Here is a 19140-nt window from a genome sequence, read left to right as displayed (position 1 = left end):
ACCTTGAGCACCATGTAGGAGCATCTATCTTTGCCAACTTGTTTGACAAGCCTTTGATGCAAATCATGATTTCTGGTTCTCTTTGTGAGAACTGCTCTTGCCCAGTGCTGCAAACCACTGCCACTTGGGCACCTTCCCTTGGCACCTGTCACCACAACCATCACACCATGTCACCTTGGTCTTTATGCTGTCCCAGGGAGAGCTTGCTGGGAGGTTTGGTTAGTTGACAACTGTCTTGCACAGGCAGCTTTGTGTGAAAGGTAGTCACACAGGATGCAGATTGCATCCAAAATGGTGCTGAAGTGCCAGGAGGGTTACAGAAGGATGAGGAGGGGCAAGCAACTTTGGCGAGTATTGGCAAAGAGAGGAACCAGGAGAAACTGGAGGAGGGAGGGAGGATCTCAGCTAGCAAAATGCTATGAGGGAACTCAAATCATCCTGCAAGGGAGTGAAGAAATGCACTAAGAAATGCAAACACAGAGATAACTGGTCGAATGTGGTCCAACACCCACCTCTAGCCACAGGGGAGTGGAAAATCTGCACTGGGAAACGCTCTGTACCCAGCTCCCACACAGTCTTCCCTGGGCACCCAGGTAACAACATAAATAGTATAAATAGCAAATCAGATCACAGAAAACACACTGACAAAAATACGCCAAGCAAAATGTTTCCTGGAGAAGGTGTGGCAGGGAAGAGAGATATGGCATGGTTGTCTGTGGCTGTATGTGTTGGGTGTGGAAACAGACAGTGGCATTTGCCAGCTGCTGATTACAAAGTCACACTGCAAGCCCTGTGCCTGAGCTATTTACACCAGCAGCTATGAAACAGGTTTGTTTTCATGCAGGTTATGAGACTGATAGGAAGCACATGGTGCTATAACACATGCCTTTCCTTTCTGGGAGCATGGGAAGTGCTCAGCACGAGGCATGCTGTAGGAAAGAAAATATCCCATATAACCAAAAAGCAGATCTGGAAAATATTTTCCCTGAATGGACTGGGCAATCTTTTCCTGTTGTGATTAAGAGGGAAGGTCTTCTGACTTATTTTTTTCTGAAGGCTCTTCATCAGGAGCTGTAGTGATAGTTGAGGAGTAATGGGTTCAAACTGAAAGAGGAGAGATTTGAGATATACAGAAAAAATTCTTTACTGTGAGGGTGGTGAGGCACTGGAACAGGTTTCCCACAGAAGTTACGGATGTCCAGTCCCTGGTAGTGTCAAGGCCAGGTTGGATGAGGCATTGAGCAAACTAGTAAGAAGTGCCCCTGCACTCCTTCCTTATGGAGATGTACTTTCCATGCCTGGCAGTGCCCAGCACAGTGTGCTTTACACAGCTGAAGAGGTTGACTTGATTTTTCTCTGCAAAGACCATATCCACCCTGGGAAAATCCAGCAGTGAGACTCCTTCCCATGGCTCAAAAGGTGAGAAGAAGAGGTTTAATGTGACCCTGAGAGGTTGGTGCCCTTTTGCTCCAAAACCAGGGTGTGCCCAGCCTGGATCTTTCCTCCATCCCTGCCTCCATCCCACAGGTGTAGGGACATGGTACCTGGAACTGAACAGCTGTTACTGGTCCCTGGCAATGGGGGGAGCCAGGAAAGGCTGAGCAAAACTGGCAGTGCCTGGGGGGTTTCCCTGCTTCCAGAAGCAAAGCATCAAATTCTTCTGTTGGAAGTGAAATAACCTTGCAATTTTTATGGTCAGTTACCCGAAGTGTGAAGCAGGATGAAGTGCAGCTACTAAATCAAAGATGAAGTGAAGACTCAGTGCCTGCTGAATGGGTTAAGAAACAGTTGAAAGCCCCTTCTGTCTTTTGAGGTGGCCTCCCAAAACTCAGACTGTGTAAGGCTTTTTATTCAAAGAACTTTCCTGCTGCTCTGACTTTCACTATATCATCTGCTCTCACAAACAAACCAATTTAACTACACAGACGTGCTGTTTAATTGCTCTTCCTGGCACGCTGACAGTTCCTGCATGTGCAGATGAGTTGTGTCTCAGCTTTGCCAATGCAAATGCTCTGTCCTCCAAATTTCCATGTTTTATTTTTGTCTGAAGATGCTCAGTGGATTCATATACAATTGTTACATTTTTTTTTTCTCTATACTCTGTCTCTTGATGCCTAAAAGTGTACTGATATTTTATGAATCAGGCTTGGTGTATCAATGTATAGCAGAGCTGGGAGTTGTGAACTGAACCATTTTCAGTTTTTTCTGAACATCTACTTTAGTTCTTCATTGCAGTTCACCAAAAATCATGATCAAAGTAATGAATGCTGTCATGCACACTGAAAGAGAGTGCATTGGCTGTTTTTGTAAGGAACAACTGAGAGCAGCTTGCTTTGAAGTGGATTTTGTGAGGTTTTGTTACTTGTGAAGATTTTAAAAATCCAAAATTAATGTAAGTGTTGAAAGAGAAACAAATCCATATCTTTTACTGACATGATTTTAAAGAACACTAATATTGAAAGAGAAAGAGAAATAGATTAGAGTGGAGGAATTCTGTTGCATAAATTTTCTCTATTGGACAAAGTTCATTCCGAAACAGCTGCATTCTAAAAAAGCTCACAAAAATTGGTCTGATTTCTGAAGGCACTGAGGAGTCTGGGAGTTATAACTTTATACATACAGTTAACATGAAGCCAGTTGGTGCTAAGAATACATCTTCTCCAGCTCCTGATCATCACACCTCTATTTAATAACCTGGGACTGCTCTCCTGTGCACTGCCTCTTTGGCAGTGAGGACCCAGAGTCTCCTGGCCTACAGCCAGTGGGTCAAACTGCTTTAAACTTAGATTTTATCAGCCCTTGGTCTCTGATTTAGACTCAATTCCTCCACAGAATAACTGCAAATGGAACGCAGTTGCATGAAGGGACTTCCATGACTGTAAGAAATTTTACTTGGAAGAAAATGAAGCTGTTCTGTTGCACAGAGGTACTTGCTGGGCAGAGCAGGACCTGGAAGTTGTAGCCCTGTGGGCAGGACCCATGCTAAAACTGGCACTGATTTAGGGTTCACAGGTGGGATTTCAGTATTCAAAGCTTCACTACTAAAACATTTGTCTTCCTGACCAGTCTCTCATGGTACCATGGCTTGCTGGGGCTGTGGACTCAGGAGTTCATGTGCAACCTCACTTGTGAGCCCAGATTTACCTGTGCCTGTTTTGGTACTCTTCAGATCTGGGTTTCCGGTTCTTCCCTCAAAACTTGCATCCTCTTCCACAAACACACCAGCACCTTTCTCTAGCTCTATTACCTGTCCATAGAATGCCCATAAAATGCAGAGCACACATCAGCACTTGCTGGGAGGTTTCAGGGAGATGCTGCAATGCCCAACCACCATGGCATGAGTCAGGGTTGCCATGGCAGCCCCAGCTCTGAATTCTCCTGCTTTCATGGTTTTCTGCCTAAACCTTAGGATTAGTTTGACCCAAGTTTCTTTCTATCTATCTATCTATCTATCTATCTATCTATCTATCTAAACATGTACTTTTGATGTTAATTATTATTTGCTTCTAGTGACTTGTTCTGCTGCTTTTTTCTCCTGATAGGCTCTGGGTCCCAGAGGAAATTAAATTGTTCATTGCTGCTCATTCCAGTGCCCAGAAAGAAAACATGGTGAATATCTGTGAACCTGGGTGGACAGATGTGGGAGAAAAGTCTGAAATGGGCCTTCTGAGTTTTTATGGAAAAAATCTACCAAAAATCTCCACTTATTGAACCACCTTCCCTATTCCTAGGGATGAGCATTACTCTCTGGTGCAAGAAGTGGTGTCAACAGAGCACAGAGAGGGGGACAGAGGTGGTGGCGTGGTGGTGGTGGTAGCAGAGAAGTGTCGATGCAGTGTGGCAGTAAAAGCTAGAATGACAGTGGTGTTGGGGTCAAATGAGCCTGATCTCTCCCAGATCAGGAGTATTTGCTAATGTATTGAAATATTTGATGTGATAACCCTAGGGCACCCCCAGAGGCTGCACTGCAGCTTGTCGGTGTTTACTCTTATTCTATTTTCTGCTTTTTCCTTGCCAACAGGGAGTGTGTCTTATTCTGCCATCGTGGTCTATGTGAAGCATAACTCAGGGTGCAGCGATTTCCTGCTGTACACTTCCATTTCTGCCTCTTTGCTGCTGAATATATGTCCTTAATTATAGGCAGCAGAAGCAATTTATTTGTTTAACAATAGCCAGGAAACATACCCAGGGGAGATCTCTGGACATGACCACAAAGCTGATAAAGATTAATGTTAGGTGATAGAACACTGGATAAGGCTATTCTCACATTTGGGTCAATATCTACTATTCATAGCATGAACATTAAGTAAACTAATACCAGCTTATTATATGCTATTATATTTAATGAAGTTCAGCTTTTACTTTTCCTCTAAAGACTGCTAAGGACCACATTAACACTGCTGTGTCCTCTGACAGGCAGGAGAGCGGTGTGGTGAGTTTAGCACAACAGTCACATCAGAGCTTTCACAGGGCACTATGTGACCTCTATGTTTTATTGATAGGCAAAGCTAATGGTATTTGAGTTAGTCCCCAGTGCTAACACAGAATTAATTATTAGAGGGTATAAATCTCTTTCCTGCTACAGGTGTTGATATCTGCTGTGAAAGCTAATAGAGACATCAGCAGTCATTTATAAAAAATGAAACTTCAAGGCTATTGTTGATATTGTTGTGGTTTATCAAACAGCTCCATGTCCCTGCTGTGCTGTGTCAAAAATAACAAAGTAGCTCCTTTGCACTTTCATTCTCACCTCCATTAATTTCCTGCACTGATTAAAAAGTAATAATAATAATCCCAGAACTATTTAGGAAGTGCAGAAACCCAGATGCATCCTGTACATGGTGGGCCAGTGTGTGTGCATAAGCCCAAGCCAGGAAGCTCCTCACCCCCTGAACAGCTGCCTCTGCAAAGCTGCTTCCAAATCCCTGCAGCCTGGCAGGATTTTTTCCTTTACTCCTTGGCTGTTCATCACCTCTCCCCTGCTTGCTGACCACTTCAGCCCACCTGGCACCCATTCTGTGGGCTCTCCAGAACTACCTCCTGCTTCCCCTGCAATGTCCTGCTCCAAGGTTAATCCAGTGGCTGAAGATCCCCAGTACCAATCATCATGAAAAAGAAATCAACCCATATCCAGCAAAAAGTGCTGTGTAGAAACAGGAGCTTACTGGGAAATTCTGGTTTTCTGTTCAGTATGTTGAGTCACACTGTGGTTCTGGGTGAGCTGAAATCTCTCTGGGAATTCTTGAGGCTGTGCTGAAAAGAGTCTGATTTATTGTGCTGAGGAGCAAAACCATCTCTGGCTGTGGGTAATAACCATCTATGGAGGCACAGAAAGCAGTGACATTAAAGAACATAAAATTGAATGTAGTTCTTAGTGACACAATTATTCAAGAGAGCCAAGCCATGGAGCACTTCTCATACTGCTGTACCAGCACTGCCAAGCTCTAGACCAGCACCTTGCTGGAACAGCATCTGCACCAGACTGGGGAAGGGAGAGCCCTGCCCAAAGGAATTCACAGTCCCAGTGAAGTCTAATAGAGGACCTTTAACTACCAGAAGATAAAGAGGGAGCTGCCCTGATCCCCTGCAGATGAGGAACTTCTGTGTGCTCCAGCATTCTGCAGAAACAGTTTTAACCATCTAGGGGAAATTTTCAATATTTTAGACTTTTCTGCCCCTCATCACCAAAAAAAACAAACTAAGGAGAAATGAAAATCTCAGACATTACTTTTTGAACAGAACCCTAAATTATGCAGCCTAACAGGAAGAAGGAGTTACTGCAAAGTCTTTGTTTAGATCTTTGTTCTAAATTTAGAGCTTTTGCTGGCTGTAAATAAAATCCTTGTAGTTGCTTATATACAACATTTTTCCTCCTCTTGGTTAATTTTGGGAGTGTTAAATATGTATTACTAAGTAACTGAAATGTCATAGTCCTAGATTAAACTCTAGTGGAAAGAAATTAAAGGTTTCTGCTCCTGGTTTAGAAAAACCCAGTGTGAATGTTTTATAGCAGCAGCAAAGCCAGAATTACAGGTTAAACTCCCAATCTGTGTGCATGACTAACACCAGGAAAACAGAAACAGTCTGAACATTTAGAAGCTCAAGCCAAGAAACAATGGAAGAAATGTAACTTATTTTAGATGCAGTGTTGTCCTGGAAGGAATCAACTCCCCCTAAAGCCCTGGGCTCTGATGGCTTAGGGCTGGGTGTGCATCCCAGGGATTATGCCTGGACCCTGTGTGTGTGGATCTGAAGTTTTCATCCCAGATATCCCATGGTGCTTGCTTTGGTGGGACTGGCCAAGGCTTGTAGCAAAGCAGCAAAAGCTGTGCAATCACCTCTCTCTTTCTTTGCTGTAAGTGATTTAGAAGCTCATACTCAGAAAAAACACTGCCCTGCTAATGGTTGTATGGCACTGCGGGGTCTGGCAAATGTTCCTTTCATATAGGTAAAGAAACCCCACACAAACACCTCTTTGTGCTGTGTATAAAGTCCCCTGCACAGAGGCTGCCCAGAGGCTGGGCACCCTTTCAGGTGGGTGTTCTGTGGGAGCAGTGGGATGTTCAAGGCCAGCCCTCCCCGTTCTGCTAGCTCTGGCTCTGCCAACAGTGGGAGGGAAGCACTGAGGAGTGGAGACTAAGGAAGAGCATCCTCCAGAATTTTTTGTACCTCAGATGACTCCAGGAAAAACAAGAGGGCTACTTATGTCTGCTTCCATATTTAGTACAGGAGGGAAATGCCCTCTTCAGCAGGAAGGCAGCATGTTTGGGCTTCCTTTCTGTGGGTTCCATCATGCATAACACCAGTGACCTCCATGAGACTGGGGAGAAACACATCATTGCTGAATTTTGGGAAGAACATGGCACATTTGTCACTGTTGATCTGGGGGAACTGGGAGCCTTTCACTATCTTCAGCTTTGCAGTGGGATCCTCCATTCAGGCTTGTGACTGGGCAGGAGTTGGTAGTTATGGGAGAAAGCAGCAAATATGCTTGCTGCTGTGCTGATTTGATTTTAAACTTTCACCAGGAAAGCTGAGTAAAAGCTGCCTTGCTCCTCACATGGGCCAAAACCACTCTGCAGCGTCTGAAGGCAAGGTGCTGTTCTCAGCTGGCTTCTGCTTCATTTCCTCCTCAGCCCCTCAGCCAGCTCCATGACATGCCAGCAAGTACAATTTCCTATTTCCTTTCTCAGCTAATCCTGAAAGGTACAATAAAGAACAAGAGGAGTCATTTACAAGCAGATATGAAGTACTCACATCCACAAGGTTACTAAACTTACACGCTGATTTGTTATCAGACTATTGCTATAAGCAGCACTTGGACAGGCCTCCTCACTTGCCTCTGCAGCAGTGTCCTCTCATTCTTCCTCCTGGAGATGATTCTCCTGAGCTGGATGGAGCTGATCAGGAAACGAACAGAAAGAAAACCCCGAAAAAATTCATTTTATGTAAAAAGATCAAACCAAAGGTTGAGATTCTTAACCAAGAGTGGAAGATTTAAGAATCTTTTAAATGCACCTTTTTTAACAGGTGGCTCTGAAATGACCAATAATTATCCTCTTTCCACAGCTGGAAAGGCAGCACAAAGGTGCAGTGGCTCAATTCCTAGCGCTGCCGGGAAGCCGCAGCCCCATCCCGCACCGATCCCCGTCCCCGGCCCCTGATGCTCGTCACGGGCTAAACCACGAAGCGGAGCTGAAGGCGCTGAAGAGGGAAGCAGTGGCCCTGCTGACGGGGGATGCGGGGCCGGGAGAGCAGCCGGGACCGCGCGGCTGCGGCCTCGTCCCCAGAGGGTGGCGCTGGGGCCCCGCCGTGCGCAGCCGGCAGCGCTGGGACACGGGCCGGTGTCACCGGGCAGGGGTGGGAGACGGGCCGGTGTCACCGGGCAGGGATGGGACACGGGCCGGTGTCACCGGGCAGGGGTGGGACACGGGCCGGTGTCACCGGGCAGGGGTGGGACACGGGCCGGTGTCACCGGGCAGGGATGGGACACGGGCCGGTGTCACCGGGCAGGGGTGGGAGACGGGCCGGTGTCACCGGGCAGGGGTGGGACACGGGCCGGTGTCACCGGGCAGGGGTGGGACACGGGCCGGTGTCACCGGGCAGTGGTGGGCTCTGCGGGGTGTACGCTGTCCCGGGGTACCCGCAGAGCCTGGGTCCCCTCGACTGAGCTGCACAGTGAAACCTCGGCATCAAATCCCGATGGAGGTTTTGGGGCCACTACTTCCCCTGCATCAACTCAGGTTTGACACTCCAAGGGGAAAGGCACCATGTCTTGCCACTGTATCCAACAGCTAAAGCCGTCCTTAGGGAAAAATGAATCTTGCCGCATTCCTGGAAGTATTCAAGGCCAGTTTGGATGGGCCTTTGAGCAACCTTGTCTTGTGGGAGGTGCCCATGGCAGGCAGATTGGAACTTGATGGTCCTTAAGGTCCCTTTCAACTCAAAGCATTCTCTGGTTCTATGTGTCCATTCAGGGATTGGCAAATGAATCAATTTAAAGCCATTTATTTGCCTCTGCATGAGAGGCTCACTCAAGCATGCTCACTCCCTTGGGATCTTTCCACTTGCTTGTCTTTAAAGCAGTTCTCAGGGGCTGTTTTGATCTTCTCTGCAAGAAAGAAGACTCTGGTGGCTTTCCCCAGCTCCTTTGCAACAGTTTGGTTCTTGGGTACTGGTTGAAATACTGGATATAAGCTGAGAACTGTCCTGTGCCTGGTTGACTTGGCTGGTCTCTTTCCTAACTGAAAAATGCAGAAAGCCCCCAGGCTCTCCTGCACAGATATTTCACAAAGGCTAGAGGTAAAATCAATTTTAAATGGATTAAATCTTATGAGTGTATTTCTGTTTTCTTGAATATATTATATATCACAGGACAATTTAAATAGATTAAGTCCTGTGAGTTGAGCTCTGTATCCTGAATACTGTGGAATTAAGGAAATCATGTTCTATAATATTTCTGGGAAGGACACTGATTCATTGCACAGAGATCTTGTACAGGCCAGTGTTTAAGTGGGAAGGAGTTTGCTGTGTTGCTTAGATTTATGTCTGGTCCTTTTCTTCCCTCATTGTGTCCTAAACCAGAGCAAACAACAGTTCAGTACCCCCTTCCTCAGGCAGCAGTGGAAGGGCATTCTGGTATAACAGGAAAGCATTATTACTTCTGGAGGAATGACTTGGACAAACATAATGTGGGGAAACATGTGCAGTTTGGTGCAGTGGAAACAGATCCCCCTTTCTTGGTGCTGAGGCAGAGCAGATCCTGGGAAGCAGGGGCAGGATGATGTCTGGCATTGGGTGCTGTGCTGAGGTTGGCACCCATAGCTCATCTCCCCCTCCTGCCCTTGGAGTTTGGGGGTTTCCACAGTATATGGCACTGCTGGAGGGGATCGAGCATGTGTGAATTCAAGGGTCGCTGCAGGCAGACAGATGTCTGCTGCTAGAGCCCTGCAGTCCTGCTGTCTCCAGAGCCAAAGCAGCACAAGGCCCACAAGCATTTGGCACAAAGTCTGCTGGAGTTTTGCCTGATACCTGGTTTGGAAGGCAGTTTGCAAAGCCATGGAGACATGACCCTCCCTGGCACAGTGCTTGCAGGGCGATGCTGGCGCCAGGAGATTGGACACTGCTGCCGCCCATGGAGCAATGTTCCAGCTGTCCCGTTAGGCAGATAAGCCTGCCTGTGCTGGCCTGGATCTGCAGCTGCTGTGGGCAGGGACCCTGTTTCACATTCACAGCTCCCTCTGGCCTTTGGGGCCACCACATCCAACAGGGTCCTGCTCACTCAGTGCTTGCAAACGCAAGACCTGATCTTCCTGTCTCACAGGTTTAAACTCCTCATTTGTTTTTGCAACAGACAGATGAACAGCTGGCTCTAGCAAGGCCATAAAGCAAGACTTGCCCATTCTGTTTTGAGCATACATCCCAGGCAGAAAATCTCCCTGCATGCAGCACAAATAAATAAAGGAACAGAAGAAAACAGTTTAAGAGGTATCTGTGTATAAAAAGCCCAATGAGTAACTGCTAGTATAAACTTTGAAAAACAAGGAGCCAGATCCTTACTGGAGGAGCCACAGCTGGATATGCAGGGGACAGCTTCCAAGGACATCAGCCCCCAGAAATACTCTCTGAGGGCTCAGAAACACCATCTGGACACTGAGTAGCTGCAGTTTGCAGCGCTATCCAGCAGGAAGAGTGATGCACCCTGCTAGCTTGCAGAAAAGCAAATATTGACATTTTGGAGAAACTTGTAAATAGCATCTTGGATAAAACTTTATTTAAGCAGACAGGACCTTTATGCTCATAAGCAATGTGGAATCCAGTAAAGACCAAATGTCAGACTGTAGCATTTAAAGAACAAGACAAATGACCACAGTAAAGGACACATTACAGTAAGTAAATCTGAAATCAGCAGTAGCCCTCAGAGCACTTTGAGGAAATAGAAGCTCACCTAGTACTGACATTGACCCCATGGTGCAAGGTGCGGGACGTGCAGCAGAAGCCAATGTAGATGCCCGTGCTTCTACTGTCAGCCCTGAACCAAAGGCAGAAGATTCCTCCTCCTTCTCTAGTCTGTGGCAGTGCTGACACAGTGTTCCCTCACAGCACAGGGAGCTGTACCTGGGGCATTTCCCATTGAGCTGCTCCAAGGCAGAAAAGCAGTGTTCCCTCAGGAGCAGAACCATGGGGCTCCCATGTCAGTGCCCCAGTGCTGAACACAGCAATGTATCCCCTGGCACTGGCCAAGAAAGGCCAGTCACCTACCCAAGGGGTTTCTGAGTTGGAAGGAGCCTCTCCTTGTGAAACAGGAATTGCAGAGCATACTCTAAATACAAGGGGGCAGGGCAGACCATGGCATCAAGGCTCTTGGCATCCTTTGGGCCTGGGTGGTGCAGTCCTGGCTGGATGCACTGGCAGGGCAGGGAAGTGCACTCCATGCTTTGCCAGCCATTCACTTGTGCCTCTAGTTAGCGCTAAAAATAGTTCACTTTCATCAGCTTCAAGTTCATCACCAAAAGAAAGCAAGCAGACTTAATTTGTTTGAACACAGCTTCATCTAGTCTTCGAGGGAAAGATGTGCAGCTGGCTTTAGCATTTATTATTTATCTGAGATGGATACCTTTGGGGTGCAGTGGCAGGGCCAGGTGGGGACTTCTGATGGCAACTGTGACAATTTGTCCTTTTTCCTGCTAATGAGGGTCAGGCCAGATCCAGCCTGGTCTGAGTCAGTAGCTCTGCTGAATCCAGGGGTTACACCAGTGTTCAAATTACTTACCATTAGTTAAAAATTGAATAAAAGAAGCTCAGTGAGTCTGAAAGCCCATGCAAAACCCTGCACAGCCTAGGGAACTGTCCACATTACATGTAGAAATGATTGTTCACCTCCATATAGGTGATGGCCGAGTCAGAGACTTTCACAGAGGGTGGCTGTCCCAGAGTCCTGGTCTCAGCAGAAAGTGTAGGTCAGTCAGTGTTTTAAAGCATTGAACTCAAGCGCTGGGAAAAGCAGCTTGTCAGGAAACACAGAGTTCATACTCTTGTTGGATGCATCTGGCCCTCAGCAGATTGAAATTCAGGCTCTGGTGTCATCTCAGCCACTTGCATTTGATTTACTCCTTGGCCAGGAATGATTTACATATTTCTGCCTATTGCAGTTCATTAGATCTAAATAACAACCATCTTGCTTCAACCTGAGGGCTCATCCAATTCTTTATGCTGATGTACTCTGACACAAAATCAGTCAGGAATATGAAATGATGGCAATATTTGCTTTGAGCCCACTAATGTGAAGTGCTCTGGCATGGAACTGTGCCTGGCTGCTCAGCCCAGGGCTCTCTGGTGTTGCAGTGCTGGGCACAGGCACCCCTGGTACAGCACCATGGCCCTGACCAAGGGGAACATCAGGCCTCTGGCTCAGGGACTGGCTGCTGCTCCAGTGCAGATAACACTGCAGTCCTGGCTCTGAGGAGGCTGTTGTGGGAAAATGCTAATGGGACTTTTACTGCTTATTTGCTGTGAGCCAATACTAGCAACAAGAAATCACAAATTATACCTGACTGTAGAAGAACAAAGGCAGCTCTGCAGGGTGACTTCAAGAATCACAGAACATGACCCACAGATTTTCTGTGATGTAACAGCGTACAAAAGCACCCATACCCTCTTCCAAATGTCCTTTCAAATATCCTGGTGAGCTGACACCCATACATCCCCAATGCCACCATACTCTGAGCTTCGCTGTCCATCAGCAAAGCTCAGGCCCCAGTTTGTAGTTTCAGCCTGAACAACCTCATGGGAGCTGAGAGCTGTCTCAGGGCATGAAGCTTGGGCAGCTCTGCTCAGCAAGCTAAACAGTAATGGGCAGAGGTCACTGGGCACGTGTTGTGCCTTTGTTAAATGTCAAATTAAAGAGAAAGAAAGAATAAACTGAGAATGGCAAAACTTCTCAGCACTGCTCTGGGACAGAAATGGTGACTTCCCAGGGCTTGCTCAATACAAAGTTTCACCATCTTCTCGTGTACGTGTAGATTTGTTTTGTACTCTGGCAATTGCACCTTTTAGGAGCAAGTAAAAAACTCAAAATAACTGAAAAAAAAAATCCTGTTTGGTAGCTTGGAAACTGCAGCTCAGAAGGGGAATGACGCATCTTTATCTACAGAGCAACAGCTTGCCCTGGCCCTTGGCAGTGGGGATTAAAGAAACTCTGGTGATGCTCAGGGTGAATTAATCTGCCCTTCTGGGTGGGAGGTGAGTAGTGTGTGTGTGTGTGTGTGTGTGTGTGTGTGTGTCTCAAAGCGCACCAGGAGCAGATCAGCCCTGGGGGCTGGAGCTTTCCTCCCTCTCTGGCTCCTTGTACATCCCTGTGTCGATCTCTGCAAGGTTCTCAGGCACCACCAGCCCTGACGTCTTTTTTTCCCCACCCAGTGGTGAGAAGCAGACCTGGCCTTAGACCACAGCCACATCAGGGGACTGTGAGGTCCACCCCACGGGGCTTGGGGCACGGAAAAACCCCAAACACCCCCCATCCAGGAGCAGCAGACAGAATTGCTGCAGGGATCATACTGGTGCCTAAACCCTCCCATTCCCAGGGGTAATGCTGGTGCTGATAAAAGACAATTTCCCACACATTCTGCAGTTTACATAGTGATTAGCTTCTGCGAATTCCCAGGGGAAGGTAACTGAGTTATAACTGGGTAGATGACGTAGCAAGGGCGTAACTTCTCAGAAACCTTTTCTGAAGCAGATGAGTATCTTGATTACGCTGTCTGCATTTCTAGCCAAATGTTTGTTGAATAAGGCGCATTCATTATCTACATCCAATGCCCTCTCTCCTGCTGCGGGTGCGGAGACAGCAGCTCCAGGCTCTGGGAGAAGCCAGGGACGTGCGGGTGTGTCCAGGAGCGGCTCGCCAGCCCCACGCGTGCTGCTTGCGGCCACAGGGAGCGCACCGGCAAACACAGGGGCACAGCTCTGCTCCCTGCTCCTGGTCACAGGCATCGGGGTTTGAAACATGGAAGGTTTTGGGGGTTTTCTAAAATGTGGTTTTTTAAAAAAAACCCTCCACAATACTGTGGCAGTTTTAATTCACGTTTTTTTCTGATAAATTTATCAATAATGTGATTTTTTTTTAAACCATGTACAATTTCAATCAATCCTTGCATATACTCTGAAGGGAGAAATGTAGGAAAAAGAGGAAGGGGGAGATTTGAGGTTCACTGTCCCAGCAGCTGCAGAGCTATAAGTGATGTTGGGTGGGGGCACAGCAGGCAAGCAGGCACAAAGCAAGGGCGGGCTGGGAACACCCCCCTACATCTCCTGGCCTGGGCTGTCTTCCTTCGGGCCCAGAAGGAGCTGGAAGACCTCCCCAGCCAGCTCATCCCTATCCAGAGGAGACATTTCTCTAAACAAAATGCATTGAAGTCGGTGGAGGCTGCGCTGAAAGCACAGCTCTGTCTCCCAGAGCGTCTGGGGCAGCATCTCCCTGCAATCAGGGAGAGATTAATGTGGGATGGAGCGCTGAACTGCGGTGTGGAACAGCAGAAGCCCTTTCAAAGCGCTGGGTTACATCATAAAAGCTTTAATCACTTGCAAAAACAGGGAGGGATAAAAATAGCACAGTGCGTGTGTAACATACCGCGGCACATCTGGTTACGAGTCACTTCTAGGACAGACTTTTTTTTTCAGGGAGTGGGACATCTAATGTTGTTTGTGAATCCTTTGTAGACAGGCTAATAGCAAGGGAAACAATTAGAAAATCATCTGAATACCAGTGGGTACAAGGAACCCTATATATGCTACAAATACTTGTATTTTGGCAGTGGAGATAAAAGGGAATCTGATTTCCAAAGAATTACTAAGTACTTATTTTTGTCAGCCAAATCTCCTTAGGGAATCGTTAAGGGAAAAACACTCAAAGGGCAGCAAAACAGTATCTCAACAAACTCCTGAAAAGACAAGCTGTGATTTCAAAGTTGTAGGAAACATTTCAAAAGTCACAGTGAGTACCTGCCAAGTGCTCAGATGTGTCTGGATTTGCATCAGCCTCTTCTCCCTTTGCTCCCTTGGGGATCCCTCCGCCGCAAAGGGGTTCACACCGACCAGGAGGCTGGGATATGTCCAGCCCACAGTGGCCACACACAGGGAGAGCTGCAATAAAGGCAGAGCTGGGTGTGACCGGGGCTGGCTCTGCTTTCCCCATCATTTAGAGGCTCTTTAAAGATTTGTTATCACTGGGCTCTCAGAGGTGTCAGCACTCTAGTGCTCAAAGTGGGACGGATGTCCTCAAAGACATGGAATTAAGCTCAAATAAACAGAATTAAAGACCATCTGGCTGACGGATTGCGGGGTAGCAATCCTGTATAGGGCACAAAAATGAGATGTTAAAGTTAGTGACAACTTTTGAGCAGAAAGGCCCCAAAGGTTGTGTCTTCGTCCTAATTTTACACTGTTGGTTTAATACCCTTCTTTGTATCCTGAGGAGTGTTATTGCAAGATATAAATAGCTGTGGCTGATAACAGCTTTGTCTCTTTGCGGCAGAGACAATAGTTATGGAACATTAAGCAAGCAAAAACCAAACCACTTGAAATAATAAGCAAAACTGATGAGTTTCATTCAACGCTTGTAAACACAATTACATTCTGTTATCACCTGCACTTCCAAACGAATCTCAGTCTAAGGCTGATGGGGATGAGAAGGGACAACAGTTTCCTGGAGTCCTGTGAGCCCCACGCAGATGCCCAAAGCAGCCCAGCCCCTGAGATGCTCCATTCTCCACAAAGTGGGGCAAATGCTGGGAACAGAAGTGTGAAAATATGAGAGCAACTCAAAACACTTCAAGTTAATACAACCCTCCCAGTATGGATGGTGGTCAGTGCTGGTGGATAGCTGCAGGGCAGGAGCGTGTTGGTGCCTGTGGTCATTGGATTAGCCACACCTGGGATGAACAGGACAGAGGGAGCAGAGATCAAAGCATATTCCAGGTCAGAATCTCAAGGCTGACACACTACATTCTATTTCTATCATCCTGCCTTTTCTTCCATAGCCTTCTCCCTGCTTCTGTTGGCCACATCTGTCCTATTTGTTGGACTGTGCAATTTTAAGTCCATTTTCTGATAAAAATTGCAAGGAATTCCTATTTGAGAGCATAACCCCGAAAGGTGAAGCTGCGGCATAGAAACTTTTGTAGAAAAGCTTTTGTAGAAATAATTTTTAAAAGTCCTTTTACAGGCCAAGGCTGTATAAGAAGCAACAGCAAGAACTAGCAGTGTTTCCTGGTGGAGGCCTCAGCATAGTCTATAAAGTTTCTTGATAATTAGCCAGCAACTGGAAAAATGGTTCCTGTTCCAACAGTGAAGCAAGACATACTGAGCAAGTTTTGCTCTTCAATATAAAGTTTATTTTTGTGCTATTTTGACCTTCTTTAAACCAGAAAACTGGAAAACAAGAAAAACCAGGAAAACCAGAATAGTGGCTAGAAAATGTTTAGCAGTTGCACTGCTGGACCTGTGGTGTTTTGAGAATGGAAGTGGGACAAGTTTCATGAGACACAGCTTCTTCTGTGACATTGATAGAGCTGGAAGAACCAACACATTTTGCACAGTTAACCCACTCTTTAAGTCTAAAATAGCAGATATAGTCTTCAAATGCAAATGGTGAGGAAGTGTGCTGGGCTAACTGATGGTGATGGGCAGAGGAACTGTCTGGAAAAAGAGGTCAGTCCCCACAGAGCAGCAGCCCTGTGTGGCAGGGGATGTGACAGGGCAGCTGTGCTGCACTGTGGTGTTGCACCCACACTCACAATTTCACATGGACAAGTAACACAAGCAAAGCCTGTCAGAGGGCCACATCCCTGCTCTGCAGATGGTTTCAAAGCTTTGGGAAAAACCCTTGACTTTTTCGGTAGGGAATTGTGATTGTTCCTCCCAGGTCATGAGCACAGCTACTGGAGCTCTTCCTCCTCCTCTTCCTCCTCCTACTCCCCCTCCTCTTCACCTGTTATCACACACAGCTGGGGGTACAGGAGAAGGGGACAGGGATAGAGCAGGGACAGATGTGGAGACTGCAATTACACCTTGTGGGAAACAGATTCTGCAAAGCCCAAATATCCCCTGTTGCTCCTGGTGAGCAGCAGGTTCAGATCAGCTGGTAGGTGTGACAATGACCTCTCCTCTCAAATACTACAGGAATCTTCTGGCAATGGGATAGCCTCCTTTCTGAAAAAAAAAAACCTGGAGACTATTTTTTAACATTTTGATTTCGCGGGTTAGCGTGTTCAAATATTTATTGGATCGCCAATCTTGCAAGGGTGTGCCTGTTTATTTACAGCTGCTTAATGTTTCTGATTGTGTCTTCTCCCATTCTTATGTTGCTCCAGCTAAAACAACACCTTTTACAACCCTTCTCTGCACATTTTCCCTGTTTGTATTACTCAGAGTAATGGAGAACAACAGCACTCATGGTGAGTTGAATGCAGTTGCTGTAGCAGAAGTTCACACTAAATTGCTCTTAGGGAGGGACCAGATCCTCCACTGACTCCCACAGCCCCCAGAACCTCTCCTGTATTGGCAAGATGTCAGGGAGGTACCACAAGGCATCCTCACTGCTCTTTTCTCTGGGGTGCTGCATGCCCAAAAACCCTGAAGGCAAAGGGATGTGTGAATCAATTACCTTTTTGTTTCTGACATTTGTGTTGTATTTGGCAGCACCAGGATGGAGTGATATTGCAAAACCCAGGCTTTCTTGTAGATTCGAGTTACACTGCCACAAATCCCTTGTTAGACTCCAGGCTCACCTGGAAAACCTTGTCCTTATGTTATCCTCATTAAAATGCATGTGAGCCAGCATCAGGCAGCAACAGGCAGTGGTTTGAAAATGTGTCACTGGGACAGGGCCCACTTCTCTGTGACCTGCCTGGGAAGTTGCACCAGGCTGCTGGCAGGGTCTCCCAGAGCCATGGGTGAAGACAGAGACAGGGGAAAGAGTTAATCAGTTATTTCAGAGGTATGGTGAAACATCAGCTCTAGAGTGAAACACTGAAATTTCATTTTAATGTATTTCCACTTAGCTGCAGGCTACAATTCAATTAAAACTCAGATGCACTGTACTGAAGTGCAATTCCTCACTACCCCTCAGGAGCTGCATAGTAAAATGCAGGCAGCATCCAGCATATCTGCTGCATTCCTGGGCATCAGCAGCACCACAGGCAACTAGGAAAGATGTGGTGAGACAGAAGCAATAATTTTGTTTTCAGACATCCTGGGCGATAATGTGGTAGGAAGAGTAAAAATTGCTCCTGTCAGAAATGTGCTTTTTTAATGCTAAGTCTGCTGATAAAAAAAATAGTCATGGGAAGTACCTCAATGTCTTTTTTCTCCTGAAAATCCCATGATATTTGTGAACTGCCTCTGGGGTACCACACACAAAGAGTTCATGCAAGAAGACTAAAGAGAGGGTTAAGCAGCTCTGCAATGGTGCCTTGAGACAGAAGCTCTGAGGATGGACATGATTTTTCTCATTTAATGAGAATCCTCATTTCATTTTTTAATAAACTGGCTCTCTGCCAGGAGGAGTCACAGAGAAGGCACAACCCCCCACTGGGACACATGGACTGGTCGGGAAATGAAGTTGAATGTAAAAGATATTACATGTATACTAAAATAATTTTAAAATATGCTCTAAATTCCTCCCTGAATTTAAAAAAAAAAAAAAAAAAGAAAACAGCAAAACTAAACCCAGTCCCCAAAGTTATTTGGCATCCCTGCATTGCCCAGGACAGCTCTGAGCACCCCAGCAGGATGGAAACTGTGTGCTGCTGCTTCCTCCTGGCTTCATATCTGTCCACACAAGGAAAATTGACTGTGGCTGGTGTGCCCAGAACATGAGAGTGGAAAGAAACAGAAAGAGCCCCTCTGCCAGATAGTGGCAAATATGCCAAGGCAGAACAGGGAGGCAGGGTGTAAAATGGGTGTGATACAATACACCCAGATATGACAGAGTGTTCAGCATCCTCAGGAAGGCATCCAGGACCTTCTTGAGGGATCAAGTGGTCCTGCTCAGCTGTGGAATGGCAAAAGACCATCAACTGCATCCTTAATCCTGGACTAGACAGGACAGCCTGCAAGGGATAGCCCATGGACTGTGTGCTTTGCAACCTCTGCTCCTGAAGGGAAGACCCAGTTTTCTTTTCCCCTCTCTGCCTCACCACCTGGATTAGAGCTTCCCTAAGGATTTCTGCCTGGCATGGAAGGGATTGCTAGAGAGCAGATATCTGAGGCACTTGAAAGAAAATGGAGTATCAGCCTTGTAAAGCTCCACAAATTCCTAGCTGGCTCCAGTCATCACATAAAAAACACTGTCACAGATCCCAGACAACAAAACCCTGGAGAAAAGACACTCAGGATTTGCTCCTGTGCCTCTGGTTTTACTGGCACAAAGAGGAGTACTTGCTGTGCTTGCTTGTCAGACATTCACAACTCTTTCCAGGAGCCTTTCAAGGATATTTTGAAAACATTTTCTGTATAGATTCATGGAAATAATTTTCCATGATATGCTGAGCCAAATGAAGTACAGCTTCATTGACCCACACCCCATCTTATTGCATTGCTTTCAACACTGCATTTCCCTGTTTGGTGTGAGGGTTTGCCACT

This window comes from Cinclus cinclus, chromosome 15 (genome assembly GCF_963662255.1).
Source record: "Cinclus cinclus chromosome 15, bCinCin1.1, whole genome shotgun sequence".
Taxonomy (NCBI): domain Eukaryota; kingdom Metazoa; phylum Chordata; class Aves; order Passeriformes; family Cinclidae; genus Cinclus; species Cinclus cinclus.
This window is presented reverse-complemented; position numbering follows the sequence as displayed.